The sequence below is a fragment of the Lepidochelys kempii genome, chromosome 6 (assembly GCF_965140285.1).
Source record: "Lepidochelys kempii isolate rLepKem1 chromosome 6, rLepKem1.hap1, whole genome shotgun sequence".
NCBI classification, from domain to species: Eukaryota; Metazoa; Chordata; order Testudines; family Cheloniidae; genus Lepidochelys; species Lepidochelys kempii.
In genome coordinates, this window is record NC_136385.1 from 7,435,177 (window position 1) to 7,451,600 (window position 16,424).

Sequence of the window (16,424 nt, forward strand, 5' to 3'; positions counted from 1 at the left end):
GAAATGGCAGAGGTGCTTAATGACTTCTTTGTTTCAGTGTTCAAGAAGAGGGTTAGTGGTAATTGGACATCTAGCATACTGAATGCCAGTGAAAATGAGGTGAGATCCGAGGATAAAATAGGAAAAGAACAAGTAAAAAATTATTTAGACCAATTAGATGTCTTCAGGTCACCAGGGCCTGATGAAATGCATCCTAGAATACTCAAGAAGCTGACTGAGGAGATATCTGAGCCATTAGTGATAATCTTTGAAAAGTCATGGAAAACGGGAGAGATTCCAGAAGACTGAAAAAGGGCATCTAAAAAAAGGGAAATAAGGACAACCTGGGGAAATACAGACCAGTCAGCTTAACTTCTGTACCTGGAAAGATAATGGAGCAAATAATTAAGCTCTAAATTTGCAAACATCTGGAAGATAATAAGGTGATAAGTAATAGTCAGCATTGATTTGTCAAGAACAAATCGTGTCAAACCAACCTGATAGCTTTCTTTGACAGGGTAACGAGCCTTGTGGATGGGGAGAAGCAGTAGATGTGCTATATGTTGACGGTAGTAAGGCTTTTGATGCAGTCTCACCTGACCTTCTCATAAACAAACTAACTAGGGAAAGACAACTTAGATGGAGCTACTATAAGATGCGTGCAAAACTGGTGGAAAACCATTTCCAGAGAGTAGCTATCAATGGCTAACTTCCTGTCAGGGTGGTTAAGCACTGAAATAAATTGCCTGAGGGGTTCTGGAATCTCCATCAGTGGAGATTTTTAAGAGAAGGTTAGACAAACACCTGTCAGGGATGATCTAGATGATGCTTAGTCATGCCATGAGTGCAGGGGACTGGATTAGATCAGTGGTTCTCAGCAGGGGGTCAGTGAGCCCTTTCCAGGGGTCCGTGGAGCCCCACGGCTGAAACCTGGAGCCCCAGTGCTGAAGCCTGCCCCCCCCCTTCCTTCTAAGCCAGGAGCAGTGCGGGTCTGAAGCCAGTGGGCCCCTGCCCTAGTTAGGAGCAGCGCGGGGCTGAAGCCCGCGGTGCCCTCCCCATCCCCCCCAAGCCGGGAGTGGCACAGCCAGAAGCTAGGTGGGGCTGAAGCTGGCAGGGTCCCCACATCCCCTCCAAGCCAGGAGCAACGCGGTGCTCGAGCCGTCAAACCTCCCCTCCCCCACAAGCCAGGAGCAGCAGGGAGGCTGAAGCCGGGAGTCCCAGTGCCTTGCCCCTGAAGCTGGGCATTGCACTGGAAGCCCTCCTGCCTGCATACAGCCCATAGATACCCCCTGCCTGCACCCTGAGCTACCCCCTGCCCATACACAGTCCTTAGCTATCCCCTCCCTGTACCCTGAGCTACTCCCCTCATTTCACACAGCCCCTAACTAACCTCCTGCCCGCACCTGAGCGGTTTTCAAACTTTTTGAACTGAGTCCCCCCTTTCAGTTATATTTTTGGTTGCATTCCCCCAGAGCCCAGACAAGCTGGGTGCCCTCCTGAGTGAGTCAGGGGGTGGAGATGGCACATCCTCCCTGGACCCTGCTGTGTGGAGCTGGGATGAGCCATGCCAGGCCTTCCTTAACCCCCCGCCACCAAAAAAAAGATAGAAGTACAACTATGCCTATGCCCAAGTGTGTCCCCCTGGCCTGGAACCCACACTTCCCCCCTGCCGGCCCCTGTTGTTTTTATAGGATGTTTTTATAGGGGCCTCAGCAGGAAAAAGGTTGAGAACCCCTGGATTTGATGATCTCTCAAGGTCCCTTCCAGTCCTATGATTCTATGTGGAAAGGAACAATTGAAACTGGGTGACATGGGCAAATCCACTGAGCAGCTGGGCTGACAGATAGAGTACGCAACTGCGTGGCATGTGGCAATGAAGAGAAGAGATTCCCCCGTGGGACAGTAGAGGGAGCCACTGCCCAATCCAGCTACACTCACAGCCCCACTGCCGAGAAGGGACACAGAGAGGGAGTGTCACGGGTTGGGGTCACTGCAGAGAGTTTGGGCCATCAATGTTGTTACTGGGGATTTCTAACCCTACATATTTCAGTCTGTTTGTGTGTGTGTGTGTATAGTTATCTAATTTCCCTTGTAACTGTGGAAAATCCAGTCTTTGGGTTGGGGTTTAACTGCTTCACCTGGGGGTCTGTTGACTCCAGAGCTGGCCCTGCCTATCCCACCACAGCGGTTACTAACTTGTGCCCCATTGGGTCTCCACCCCATCCCCCCCCCCAGTGAGAGCTCAGGGCTCCATGAAATTTTCTCAGTGTTTAAATGAGAAAACAAAGCCCATTTTTCATGAGGTCAGTCATTCTTATCAGCATCAGGCCTCTCAGAAGGGCTCATTTAAATGTTAAGGGGTCCTGTATTGCTTGGGATCTTGGGTTTGTACTTTGGAAGCATCACATCTCCTGAAATGTTTGCTGACCTCACCCACTATCCTTCCTCTCAGGGCTAAATAAAAGAAAAAGTTTCAAGGCAACATTTCAAAATAAATAAGCCACCACAAAAAAGTCTGTTCCGAAGTTTATTTTGTTTAACTGTAAATGGTTTTCTGTTGCTTCTTATGCGTGATTACATTAAAACAAGAATACTAATTTCTTAATGCACAATAGGGAGAGTAAATGACAGTCATGCTCTAAATATAGCAGTTTAATTGTCTTCAATGGATTCTTATTTGGGGGGGAGAGACTCAGTTTAAACACTCAACATACATGCCAATCATTTATCTGTGTTTACAGCCTATTCTAAAGTAATTACTTCCTACTATGTAATACTCGGGTCCTGAATCTGCCCTTGTCTTGAATAAAGAAAGTTTCACTGATGTAACTTAGGCTATGTCTACACTGTCAGATGTACAGCTCCAGGAGCTGCAGTGCCCCTCAGAGAGTGCTGCAGGGAAAGCGCTTCTGTGTGTTCACAATGCCAGCACAACGGCAGCTCTTGCAACGGCCACAGAGAGCAGTGCATTGTGGTAGCTATCCCAGCATGCAAGTGGCTGCAACATGTTTTTCAAATGGGGTGGGGTTGGGTGGAGTGTGACAGGGAGTGTGTTGTGTGTATGTGGGGGGAGAGAGAGTGGGTTTTGGGGGGGCTGAGAGCATGTCAGCATGCTGTCTTGTAAGTTCAGACAGCAGCAGACTCCCCTCTCCCTGCCTCTCAAGCAACATTCCACAGTAATGGTTTGCTTTGTCCCAGAGCAGATAAGCATGCCAGCTGTCAGAAAACGGAGCTTTGAAAGGACATATCCGCATTCCTACAGCCGATTCCGAACAATGACAAGAGTGGCCACTTGACTTAAGGGGATTATGGGACGTTTCCGGAGGCCGATCAGAGCGCAGTAATGCAACACCTCGTTCACACTGATGCCGGGGCGTTTCAGCCGAGACGCACCAAACATTATGCTTCTGGTGGAGGTGGATTAGCAGGGGCACTCCCGCTGCAGATTCCAGGCGCTCTACGTGCTTTGCCAGTGTGGATGTGTCGTGAGTTAGGGTGCCCGGGGCTGCTTTAATGCACTCTAACTCACAAGTGTAGCCAAGTCCTTAGTGATTTTCAGCTATTAGGCTGGGCAGAAATGCTGTCCTGCCACAAGTAATTGTCAGCTCTTTTGAGCACTTAAAATAACAAAAGGCCCTATCTTCTGAACAGTGGGGAGAAACAGGTTAAACCAGACCAGGGACCCTTAGGGAGAGTTCACTCCTCCTGGCAGAGATACCTCTCCTCACCCCTCTTACGTTCACAGGAGTCAGGCATTCGAGCACCTGGCTTAATGAGTCCTTTCAGCTGAGGGTGACCCCTCATTTGAGACAGGTTAAGCACAGTTCTGCTCCCCTTTAGTCATACAATAAATGCAACAACACTGACAACAACATTTCACTACCCCTTCATTCCGTACTAAAGTGATCTGTAACCCAACACAAGTCAATATTGATCACTTTGAGCAACACCTCTATATCTGCTGGATATCTAGGCAGAGTAGGTGAGTTCATGTAAATACAATTTGCTCCTAAAGTCTCTCCCGCTCCCAGCTAGCTGTCATGGGAGAACTCATTCGGACCCTGTTTACATAGTTATGTTAGGAAGAAGCTTCTCCTCTAAAAACGTTTCTATACAATTTCCATTAGATGGTTTCTTGCACCTCCCACTGAGACATTTTGTAATGGCCACTGTCAGAGACAGGATGGATCACTGGTTTGATCCAGTACAGCAGGGAGATGAGATACCGAGCTAGATGGCCTGTAGGTCTGATCCAATACAGCAAGCATGTGGGATACTAGGCTATGTGGGTGATTGGTCTGATCCAGTACTGCAGAGAGGTGGGGATACCAGGCTAGATGGGCTGTTATTCTGGTTCAGCAAGGACACAGGGAAACAAGGACTATCAGTTTGCTTTGGTATGGCTGTTCCTGTGCAGCAGCCTTGCACTAACTGGAAGATGTGACCTGCAATTGATTTTTTTTTCGTTTTCAATTTAAAAAACGGTACAGGCTGTCAGATTGGTTCATATTCCATTTTTTAAAATTAAGGGTTTTGTTTTGTTGAAGTGCATCCTATTTAAATAGACTCTTGGCATGTCTATTATTTCATGTAAAATGCTTCCTTTAGGCTCTTCAGCGCCTGCTCTTTCATTATATTTTTTCAGTCTCCTGGAAGTTCTGCTGCTTTAGCACCATACGTTCTAGCTAACTGGTCATTGAATGATTTGAAAACAAATTTCCGGAAATCAGAAGCATCAATGCTGGGATCAGGCTGAATGCGCCAGTCTGGGTAGTAATGGCGGTAATCTTTGTAGGGATGAAATTTCCCATCTGCGGCTGCAGTTCGGAATTCACGATTGGAAACCACATCAGAGGAGCATATGGAATGCTCAAGCTTTTGTGAATCACAATCCCTGAAGTTCCCTAACCCTTTGGGTCGATGGACTGATACAAAATGCTCTTTATAGTCAGTGCCTCCTGCTTCACAGGGGGCTTCACAGAACGGACACTGCTTCCCACAGCCAAACACTCGCTTGAAGATCTCATCCTGGGGTTTCACTGGCAGGCTGGAGAGTTTGGTCTCAAGTTCCAAATGATTAAACTGGGTTAAGATTTGTTGTTCCAGCTCCAGAAGGAAGATTTCAATGTTACCAGAAAGCTGCTCAATTTTTGCTGTGTTTTTAAACTGTACTCCAACTAAGCTATTGCTGGAAATGGCCAGGTCCTGCGGCAGCTCTTTGCAAAAGCTGTCTACAAAGGCAGAATCTGTGTTATTGTTTTTATTTATGGAGTTTTTCAGAACTCCCTTGATTTTATTTATTATTCTGGATAGAATCCCTTTCTCCAAATCTCTCAAACTTGCCTTCCCTCCATAGTGGTCTATCAGACATCTCTGTATCCAGGATTTGACAAACTCTTCATAGTTATTTATGTATTTCACATAGTTGTCAAAGTTCATCTCTTCCAGCAGCTTCTTTAGCAAAAAGAACTGAAAGAAGCTTCGGCTGGTGTATTCAAGGGCCTGTTCACTGCTGAGAATATTGTCAACTATTTCTAGTCCGAGCCTTTTGTTGACATAACCCACCAGGGCAGGTTTGAGACACTGATCACAGAAATTCCTCACCCTTGTTCGGCTTTCTTTCTTTTCCAAATAGAGATCAGTAAATATGGAGAAATAATGAGGTTTCAGCTTCTCCAGACGTTGCTGAGGATCGTTTTCTTTGATAAAATCTTCATGCATCTTCTGAAATGCCCAAGCTGCTTCCCCCAAACGTGAAGCTTCAGGTCAACTTCAAACAAAGGAGAAGTGTGAAGTTTCTCAATCTCCTCCTCTTTTAACCTCTCATTAACCATATGCAGCAGTTCTCCACAATAGGTTTCATCATAGTCTGTTTTGGATTTAACTTTTTCTTCAATGTATTTCTTGCATTCAGTCATTAAAGATAGAGCAAGCTCTTCAGTTTTACAGTAACATTCCTGTGAGAAGTATTCTACAACTGCTCTGGTCCATTTTAGGTTTAAGTATTCCTTCTTCATTGTGAAAGACTTCATTCTATAATCCAGCAGGCTTTTTGCATGTTGCAGTATCTGTCTGACAGCAGCCCCTCTGTGCTTCAGATCCTTTCTCAGCTGGAGATCGATATCTTGAACAACTTGACGTTTCTGTAAAGTACAGAGCGTTAACTCTGACAAGGTTTCTCGCCACATCGTTTCAAATTCTTTCTTCAGTTTCTCATGGTCTAGTTTATCTTCTCTGTTTCGGCATTCAGCCAAGAGTCCCCTTCAATTTTCTGCTTGTACCCAGACTGGGTATTGTCTATCTTGTGCTGTCCTCTTCGTATTCGAATTGCTTCCTCACAGTTACTGGTTGAATAATTTTCAAGTTCTCTTTTGAGGCTATTTGCGCTCCTTTTGAAATCTTCTCTGTACTTTTCTATCAGGTTCAAATTTGGAGCTTCACCTTTCAAATACTGTTCTAAGTTATTCAAGAGCTTCTGTTCTCCCTGCTGTAGTTTCCCTTGTGCTTCCATTTTTAAGCTGTGAAAGAGATCACCCTCTAGTGTCTCTGGCAGCTGATTCTAGATAAAAGTTTCTTTTTCAGATATCCAGAGATACATCTCCTTGCGGAAACCCCATTGCCATTCAGAATACTTCACAGACAGCAGGTTATAGGCTTCAGCTACAAGGCTGTTTCTAAAGCTAAAGATGAAGTTATCATGTTTCACTGACTTCCACAAGCTCTTCAACCATACAATAAAATCAGGAATATCCTTTCCAGCTCTTTTCCGTGAACGGTTCTCTATGAATTCAAACAGGTATTTCTTTAGCTCACACACACTCTCACTGTATCCAGTGTTTACGGGAGCCATGGGAGGGACTTCATGCCACAAGCCAGGCATGTACCAATTGTGTTTTTCTGGGTCATACTCCATAATATCAGAAAATGTCATTTCCCTGCTTTGCTTTTCCATCCTTGCTGCAGCTTTGGTCATTTCATTCAGCTGCTCCAGGAGGTGTTTTCTGTCCCTCATATTTTGAACATGAGCAGACACATCACTGACGTTCTGGTGCACAAACTGGCAGTTTGGCTGTTCTCTGTTCTGAGAAATGCATGGACCACAATTTGCAGAACATCCTTCATTTCTGTGGCATTCTCCATGGCCATGTTAACGATGGTGATGTCACTCAGTCCAATCACCAGGGTGGCCAGCTCATTGTCATGTTGATAACTGTCTTCCAGTGCTGTTAGTTCAGGGGCCTTCAGACCTTCAGCATCTATCACCAGGATGAAATCACAGCCAAGCAGCTCCTGAACAGCTGCTGTAACTTTAATGAGCGTCGTGAAGGCTCCTTGCACACATCGACCACTACTCACTGCAAACTGCAGGCCGAACATGGTGTTGAGAAGGATGGATTTCCCAGTGCTCTGCACTCTCGGCACTGTTACAACCACCATTCTGGATCTATCCCCTAGTCTGATATGGAGATGAGTTAGAACATCTACTACCCAGTTCATGGGGATGTTGGAGGCATCTCCATCGATCAGCTCCACAGGAAACCCTTCCAGCAGCAGGTCAGCTGCTATGCCTGGGAGACGGGTGAAATGTCTTTGGCTTTCTTCCATTTTCCCTTCTTTAACCATTGAGCATTCAGCTTCAAAGAACTGCCCCAACTCATGCATGAAATGCTCCACCCCCAAGGAACTGTCAGATATTAATTTATCTAATTCCTCCAGCTGTTTTCGGTCCACTCCTGGAGTTTCACATTTCTCTTTATAGTCTGCCCGCATTTTAGAAAGATTCGCCCTCGCAATATTATCCAGGCTAAATTTCATCCATTTCAGAAAGTAAGGTTTCTCCACTGGCTTCAGCTGTACTATTCCCTTGATGAACTTAGTCAAACCATTAATACGGTCACACTGATTCCGCTGTCTACGTATCTCTAACCATTTCTGTTTCAGCTCAGATTTATACTTTTCAGTGGCCATGACCCCTTGCCTTTTCATTCGGCTCATCTCTTCTTCCACTTTAGCCAAGTTTTTCCATCGGTCTCCTTGCAGGCTCAGCATTCCCCTTTTGTATTTTGCCCCATCTCTTATTTCTGAAGTGATTTCTTCAGTATATTTGCTCGCACATTGACACGCCTGACAGTCCTCATCCAACAGGATTCCTAGGTCATGTGCCGTCACAGCCATGGCTTCCAAACTCACTGTCTTCGGAGATGAATTCACTATGGTTCCTATGGTGGACTGCACCTTTTTCACAAATCCTGCATTATTCATGGTATGATCTTTCACCAGTAGCTGTGATTTGCTCAGCTTCAACACTGAGGACCGCTTATTAAGGAATCCCAGAGTTTCTTTGGGTTTCTTATTCTTGCAGTTGAGGATGAAGTAATATTTAGAGCTGGATTCTTTCCGAGATGATATCAGTGCCTATTCTCTCTCACCGATGCTCTCGGTAACTATGAACACTGTGAAGGAGACCTCTGTTAAAAAGCTAAACTGTAGCCAGTGGGACTCAATGTCTCCATGCAGATTTGTAACTGCAATGGGTTCTGGGAAAAGATGAGAATTTTCCGTCCCCCCAGGGAAATACCAGGAAATCTCAACCAGCCCATCTGCGATTTTCTGAAGGAAGTTCCCAGACTCCATGTCCCGCACTGATAAAGAAATCGTGGTGCTGCTGGGAGGGGCCGAGAACCTCATTGAGGAGGTGGGACTTGGAGAAGCTGTAGCTCCCCATCCACACAAAAGAAATGGTTGGCATTGACGTGAGCACCAGGCTCTCCTCTCTGAACCCTCTGCTCTCTGCCAGGGAGTGCGGCCTCCACTTCCGCACAATGTCCCTCATGGCCCACAGTATTAGGGTGCACTTGGGGGTGTCAAGGGTGAGTAGCAGCAGAGGAAGGGCAAACTGGCACATGGACATTTTGAACAGGATCTCCTGCTTTAGGAACCTGTCTGAGCAAAGCAGAAGAGCACAAAGAACATCAAGAGGTTGCAGAGAAATTTTCATCTCAGTGTCACTAAAACAGAAAGTGCCATCAATATGCAGTTTCTCCTCATAATCACCCATTTCTTCTGCAGGAGCCTTGTGCCCAATGCTTGTATTTCTGGCCGTCCCATTCAGAGCCATGACCTTCCTCAGGAAATGCCAAGGTAAATCACCTAATGCCTCTGGAATCTTGTTCTTGATGTTTTCTGGGCAGATCTCCAGGACATCCCTCAGCCTGATCTTGATGCTTCTGTGCTTCTCCAGGTTTAATCTGGACAGAACATCTTGAAATGCTTTACTTCTTTCTGCAGAAGGAAGTTAAAACAAACCAAAATTTCAGAGTAGAAAATGGTGACTTTATATACAGTTTACTCATTCCATAGACAGCCTGATGTTTGTAATTTAAAGAAAAGCAGTACCCAGTAAGTAACAGATGACTTATACATCCTGGGTTCAATTCTTCTCTTACTTATATTGACATAACAAAAATGAAGCCAATGGGATTACTTCTATACAAATAAAACATAGTTCTGGCCCACTTTGAACTCCGCTAATGCGAGGTTGGTTTGCATTTTTTGATCCCAATCCTTATCCTCAGTGCAGTGCAAAGTCCACTTTAAAATGGCTTAAGTGGCCAACTGAAAATTTCCTAGGAAATCTTCCTGTATAACCAGATCTATGACATCACAGCTCACAGCTACTGGAGGAGGGGGCATAGACTCAGGACCCTGTCTCTGTGGTGATCCCAGAAGCTGGAATGATCCCTTGGCTGCTCTAAGCTGCTGCTCAGGATCAGACTGGTGCCTGGCAGTCTGAGGATCAGGTGGCTGTGATGGTAGCCTTCACCCCTCACCCTGAGCTCTGCTGGGCATCAATGGCTCATCCGGAGGATCTGACCCTTTATTTCCCTTTCAGCAGTCAGTGCAGATTACACCTTCTGGGAAGACTTATTTTTGATTTTCTTCATATCTTCCTCCATCTCTTTGCTGGGACATGTCTTTTACAGGTGTAGCTAACAGCACTGTGGCTTTGCTTACCTCCCAGCGACCAAATCAGTCCCTTCACTCACGCTACTTTCTCTGTCCTTTTGGGGAGCTGTGAGGACTGTCATTACTTACAAAGCAAATTTACCCACATTGCAACATGGGGAGCTAATGCGAAGACACCTCCAGGCCAGTCCTGGTACGGTAATGTCTCCAGTGCAGTGTAAGGGTATTTGGACCTGATAAACAATTAACCCATTTATTATGTGTTATAGAGACATTATTAAGGTCACAAGAGCAAACTATTCCGCTGCACAGGAAAGATAGGAAGAGTGGCAAGAGACCACCCTGGCTTAACCAGGAGATCTTCCATGATCTAAAAATAAAAAAAAAGAGTCCTACAAAAAGTGGAAACTAGGTCAGATGACAAAGGACGAATACAAACAAACAACACAAGTATGTAGGGGCAAAATTAGAAAGGCCAAGGCACAAAAGGAAATCAAACAAGCTGGAGACATAAAGGGTAACAAGAAAACATTCTACAAATACATTAGAAGCAAGAGGAAGACAAAGGACAGAGTAGGCCCATTACTCAATGAAGACAAAAAAGCAATAACAGAAAATGTGCAGCAAGGGAAGTTTAGATAGGAAATTTTTCCTAATGTCCGAACTGTCAGGGTGGTTAAGCACTGGAATAAATTGCATAGGGAGGTTGTGGAATCTCCATCATTGGAGATTTTTAAGAGCAGGTTAGACAAACACCTGTCTGGGGTGGTCTAGATGGTGCTTGGTCCTGCCATGAGGGCAGGGGACTGGGCTTGATGACCTCTCGAGGTCCCTTCCAGTCCTATGATTCTGTAATGAAGCACCAGCTCTGCTTTAGTTTAGGTTGAGAAGCCCTTTCTACTTAAATGTTATTTCTTCTTAGTGCTGTAAGATCTCTATGCTTACTTGGACTATCTTGAAATTTGTTGTCTCATGGGGGAACAGGATAGGGTTAGTGACCCAAATTTCAGGGTCATTTGAGCAAGGAGTTCCCTAGACACAGCTCCTCAAAAACACAGCATTTTGCAAAATCAGCAGTCTTATAATGGAGGGGATTGTGCACCACTGAGCTCAACATCCCCTACTTGATCTCAGTCACTCAGCATTTATTTCAGCCAGTGTGTGGCACTGACTGCCCGTTTGAGGAAGCAATACTGAAAACATCTATTAAAGGAAACATTTGCTTTCTAGAACACTGCGTACAAACACTCATGAGCCAAAGAGATTGAAACGTGCATGTGCTGTAAGCCTGGGCAAGAGTCTTTCCAGACAGTCCACTCTCACAGGAGCTGGATGGCTCAAGTACATTTGAGCCCTACTCTACTCCACAGTATTAACAACCTTCCTCAGAATACCATCCTTGCCGCCATGGATGTCACTTTCCTATACACCAATATCCCTCACAATGACAGGATAGCTGCCTGCCCCAAATATTTAAAAGACAATGGACAACCATCAATTATCCATCCCAAACACATAGCCAAACTCATCCAGTTCATCCTCGCCTGTCATAGATTTACCTTCAACAATAAACATTTTGTCCAAAGCATGAGAACAGCCAGGGGTACTAGGATGGCTCCCCAATATGCTAACCTCTTCATGGGTCATCCTGAAGAAGAATTTCTGGAGAAGTGCATCATGAAACTAGTGATATACCTGAGAAATTTTCATCCTATGGGAAGACAGCTTAAACTCCCTCAGACTTCCACCACAACTTCAACAACCACCACCCATCCATTAAACTCTCTCTGGAGGTTTCCCACAACTTATGGACACCACAATCAGCTTCAGCAATGGAACCCTACAGACAACCATATACAAGAAACCCATGGATCACCACACCTACCTTCATAGATCTAGTAACCTCCCCAACCATACCAAGAAATATGTTATTGACAGCCAGGCACTCAGATACCACAGAATGTGCTCTGAGGAGAAAGTAAGTGATATATACTTTAATGAAGGGATAGCCTATTTTTGTCAAGGTCCAAATTTCTTGGTCAAGGTATAGTCAAGGTCCAGACTCCAAGAAAAAAATGTTTAAAAAACCATAATGATAATAAACAAATAAAAACATTGTGGGGTCCATTCAAAAGCATCTCAGAGTCTGGATTTGGCCCATGGTCCGCCTATTGACTATCCCTGGCTTAACACACTTGTTGTCGATATTGTCTAGGTAGGAGACAGAGTTTCCTTGAAAAGGTGACCAATAATTTAAATCTGATTGAATATCAGATGAGGAGTGAGCAGAGGGATTCAAAGAGGAAAGTGATGGGTTCAAATCAACAGGTAGAGAACATGCTTTTAGCAGCTCAACCTCAATACATTATTTCTTTAAAAAAATGCTTATGGATACACTGGACACAGAAATATTTTGGATTGCTTTTTCCTAAAATTGGCATTTCTCAATTGTTTGGGATATATACTCAATGTGTGTCCACCTCAGATACCCATCCTACCTGACCTTCAATGAAATTGAGGAGTTCAACATTAAAAATTAAACATTGTTTTAAAACTAAGTATTTTAAATACTTGTGACACCTTAGAGACTAACAAATTTATTTATATGCTCAAATAAATTTGTTAGTCTCTAAGGTGCCACAAGTCCTCCTTTTCTTTTTGAGAATACAGACTAACACGGCTGCTACTCTGAAACCTATTTTACATACATTATTCTTCCTCTATAATGTGGTCATGGCCTTTCCAGTGTGCAGTAAATCAGTTACTGAAATTGCGAACTGATGGTAGTTGGCTTATTTAGGCACATTATGGTGCCTTTCCTCAGTCCTCAAGTCCATGCAGTTCCATCCCCCCTCTTGAGTCACATGAGCTTGGGGAGGAGAGAAACTACGGAGACAACCCAGAAACTCAGCTGAGGGGGACTGGGGCATGCAGCTCTAATGAGGACCTGCAGATTCGGATGGTGTCATCAATCACACGTTCATAGAATCATAGAATATCAGGGTTGGAAGGGACCTCAGGAGGTCATCTAGTCCAACCCCCTGCTCAAAGCAGGACCAATCCCCAATTAAATCATCCCAGCCAGGGCTTTGTCAAGCCTGACCGTGAAAACTTCTAAGGAAGGAGATTCCACCACCGCCAAAGGGAACGCATTCCAGTGTTTCACCACCCTCCGAATGAAAAAGTTTTTCCTAATATCCAACCTAAACCTCCCCCACTGCAACTTGAGACCATTACTCCTTGTCCTGTCCTCTTCTACCACTGAGAATAGTCTAGAAGCATCCTCTCTGGAACCACCTCTCAGGTAGTTGAAAGCAGCTATCAAATCCCCCCTCATTCTTCTCTTCTGCAGACTAAACAATCCCAGTTCCCTCAGCCTCTCCTCATAAGTCATGTGTTCCAGACTCCTAATCATTTTTGTTGCCCTTCGCTGGACTCTCTCCAATTTATCCACATCCTTCTTGTAGTGTGGGGCCCAAAACTGGACACAGTACTCCAGATGAGGCCTCACCAATGTGGAATAGAGGGGGACGATCACGTCCCTCGATCTGCTCGCTATGCCCCTACTTATACATCCCAAAATGCCACTGGCCTTCTTGGCAACAAGGGCACACTGTTGACTCATATCCAGCTTCTCGTCCACTGTCACCCTTAGGTCCTTTTCCGCAGAACTGCTGCCTAGCCATTCGGTCCCTAGTCTGTAGCTGTGCATTGGGTTTTTCCGTCCTAAGTGCAGGACCCTGCACTTATCCTTATTAAACCTCATCAGATTTCTTTTGGCCCAATCCTCTAATTTGTCTAGGTCCCTCTGTATCCTATCCCTGCCCTCCAGCATATCTACCACTCCTCCCAGTTTAGTATCATCCGCAAATTTGCTGAGACTGCAATCCACACCATCCTCCAGATCATTTATGAAGATATTGAACAAAACCGGCCCCAGGACCGACCCCTGGGGCACTCCACTTGACACCGGCTGCCAACTAGACATGGAGCCATTGATCACTACCCGTTGAGCCCGACAATCTAGCCAACTTTCTACCCAACTTATAGTGCATTCATCCAGCCCATACCTCTTTAACTTGCTGACAAGAATACTGTGGGAGACCGTGTCAAAAGCTTTGCTAAAGTCAAGAAACAACACATCCACTGCTTTCCCTTCATCCACAGAACCAGTAATCTCATCATAGAAGGCGATTAGATTAGTCAGGCATGACCTTCCCTTGGTGAATCCATGCTGACTGTTCCTGATCACTTTCCTCTCATGCAAGTGCTTCAGGATTGAATCTTTGAGGACCTGCTCCATGATTTTTCCGGGGACTGAGGTGAAAACCCGTTGTGGGTTTTTATATATTTTCACTCTAGACATTAGTAGTATACAGCTCAATAGGATTCATCAATATATATATATTTACAGGTTTCCACACCCTCTTTTGTCCTCCAGTTTCATATGTTGACACATACACATTTGGCACTGTTGACCATTTTTGAAGGAAAAAAAAGTATTTTTTCCTTTTCACAAGGCATATTTATTAGAGATGACTTGAAGAAGTCTTCTTCTGAAAGCAGTGAAATTGAGAAAGCCTTTACAAAGTACATACACCACAGGAAGCTGAGTATTTTGTACATTGTGCAAAATGTGTTTTGCCAGGGGAAAAAAAGACAAATGATTATTTTAAATACAAAGTATATGGTTCTCTTTAAAACCATGGAGATAAACTGCAAGTTACCACCCAGGCATGGCAAACGTACCCTGGGAAAACACAATTCTTTTGGGAGGCTTTTGAGGATGCTATCAAAAAGCCCAGAAGTTTCTGCTGGTGGATTTAAATGTTTTAGCACCCGAAGCCTACAGGTTAAGAACAAGCATTTCTCCCCCAGACTGGCCCTATGTATACACCTTGAAAAAAACAGAAAAGTAGTAAATGTTTTAACAATCCTTCGCCATTTAAAAAAAAAGAGCATCCCCCTGATAAGCATGTCTAGCCATGTACACAGAAACCTAGCTCTTTTGAAACTCCTCATCAAAGCCAGACCGCATCAAAGGAAGGTTATTCTGTGCTCAGCCTCTGACAACCTGGTAGTGGCCAGCTCAGAAATAGCACTCAACTCTGTAAAAGGAAAAGTCCCCCAGAAACCCTAACAAGTAAGCATGCTAAAAAGAAAATGGGGGATTAGTAAAACACTGAGCGATTACAAAAACCTGTTCCTCAAAAGAATAAAAGATGATTGTAAAACAGATCAGGGGTTTTATCAAACCTTTGTTGAGCTTTGCTGTCAGGCATTTTAAATAAAATGGTTGAAAAATTGTACCTCGTTCCTAGCCATCAGCTAGAACAAACACGCCTCTAGTGATGAAACATGCCTCTAGTGATGAAGAAAATATCAGAACCACAGCTCCTCACCAATTGGATTCAGAGATGAAAGACGTTCTTCAAAGATCCAGTTTATCAGACTCTGAAAAGGCTAAACTTTACGAGAGGGTCCTACAAAGGTATCTGGTATTGGCCAAGAAGGGTGAAGAAAAAAGACTAAAAGAAGTCTCTTTCTCCCAGAGTAAGAGGAGCAGGGGGCTGGGCCCATGGCAAAAAGGCGGAGGGTCATGGCCCCTTGGCCTCCCCATCTTCCAGCATCCCTGTCACCATGTGGTCATTTTCTGGCAGGGGCATGCCTATGGACAGAACTCTAAGGCTTTCAAGCCATGTGTAGGGCAGCTTGTGTTTGGAACAAAGGAAGCACAGGCTGCATGGCAAAAGACTATAAAAGGCAGCTGCATCTTCTCCATTTTGACTTCAGTCCTGCTTCTTATCTCTGGGTGAACTTTGCTACAAAATGAAGCTCTGAACAAAGGACTGAATGACCCATCCTAGCTGGGGTTGTGTTCCAGAGGGACATTCAAGCCAGCAAACTCACAAGTACTGATAGGAGCCTGATATATGGACTTTCAAATCTTTGTATATATGTAACTGCTTTACCATTTAACATCTATCTTCTTGTTCTTTCTTTTTTCTTTATAATAAACCTGGCTGGCAGAGTGGTATTTTGGGTAGTATCCAAACCTATACTGGCCTGGTGACATGGCTGACCCTTTGGGGTCAGAAGAACATTTTGTATATGTGAGCAGAGTTTTTAGATAACTTCTCACTGTACTGGACGTAGGTGTTGATTGGAAGCCAGAGACTGGAATGCAATTAAGGGGCTGTGTGATTTCATTTTTGCTTCTTGATAACCAGTGTGGGGGATTGGAAGCACAGTTTGTGACTGGTTGGGGAGTTTAACTTCAGTGTTACCCACCAGTCTGGGGAGTATCTGCTCTCCCCTTTGCAGCCTGCCCTGACATTGGCATTTCCAGTGAGGGGTTCCCCTTGCACTACTGGTCACACCCCGTTTGGACTGTACCAGTTAGTCACCATGCCTTTTGGTTTCTGTGCGGCCGCAGCCACATTTCAGTGACTTACGGACAGGCTGCTGCAATCTCACCA

General features: G+C 44.7%; 1 pseudogene; it reads right to left on the bottom strand.

Annotated features, from left to right (window-relative positions):
- Positions 1-4,560: 4,560 nt before the first annotated feature.
- The window catches only part of LOC140912852 (up-regulator of cell proliferation pseudogene), a 67,807-nt pseudogene continuing 55,943 nt past the window's right edge, over positions 4,561-16,424 (bottom strand).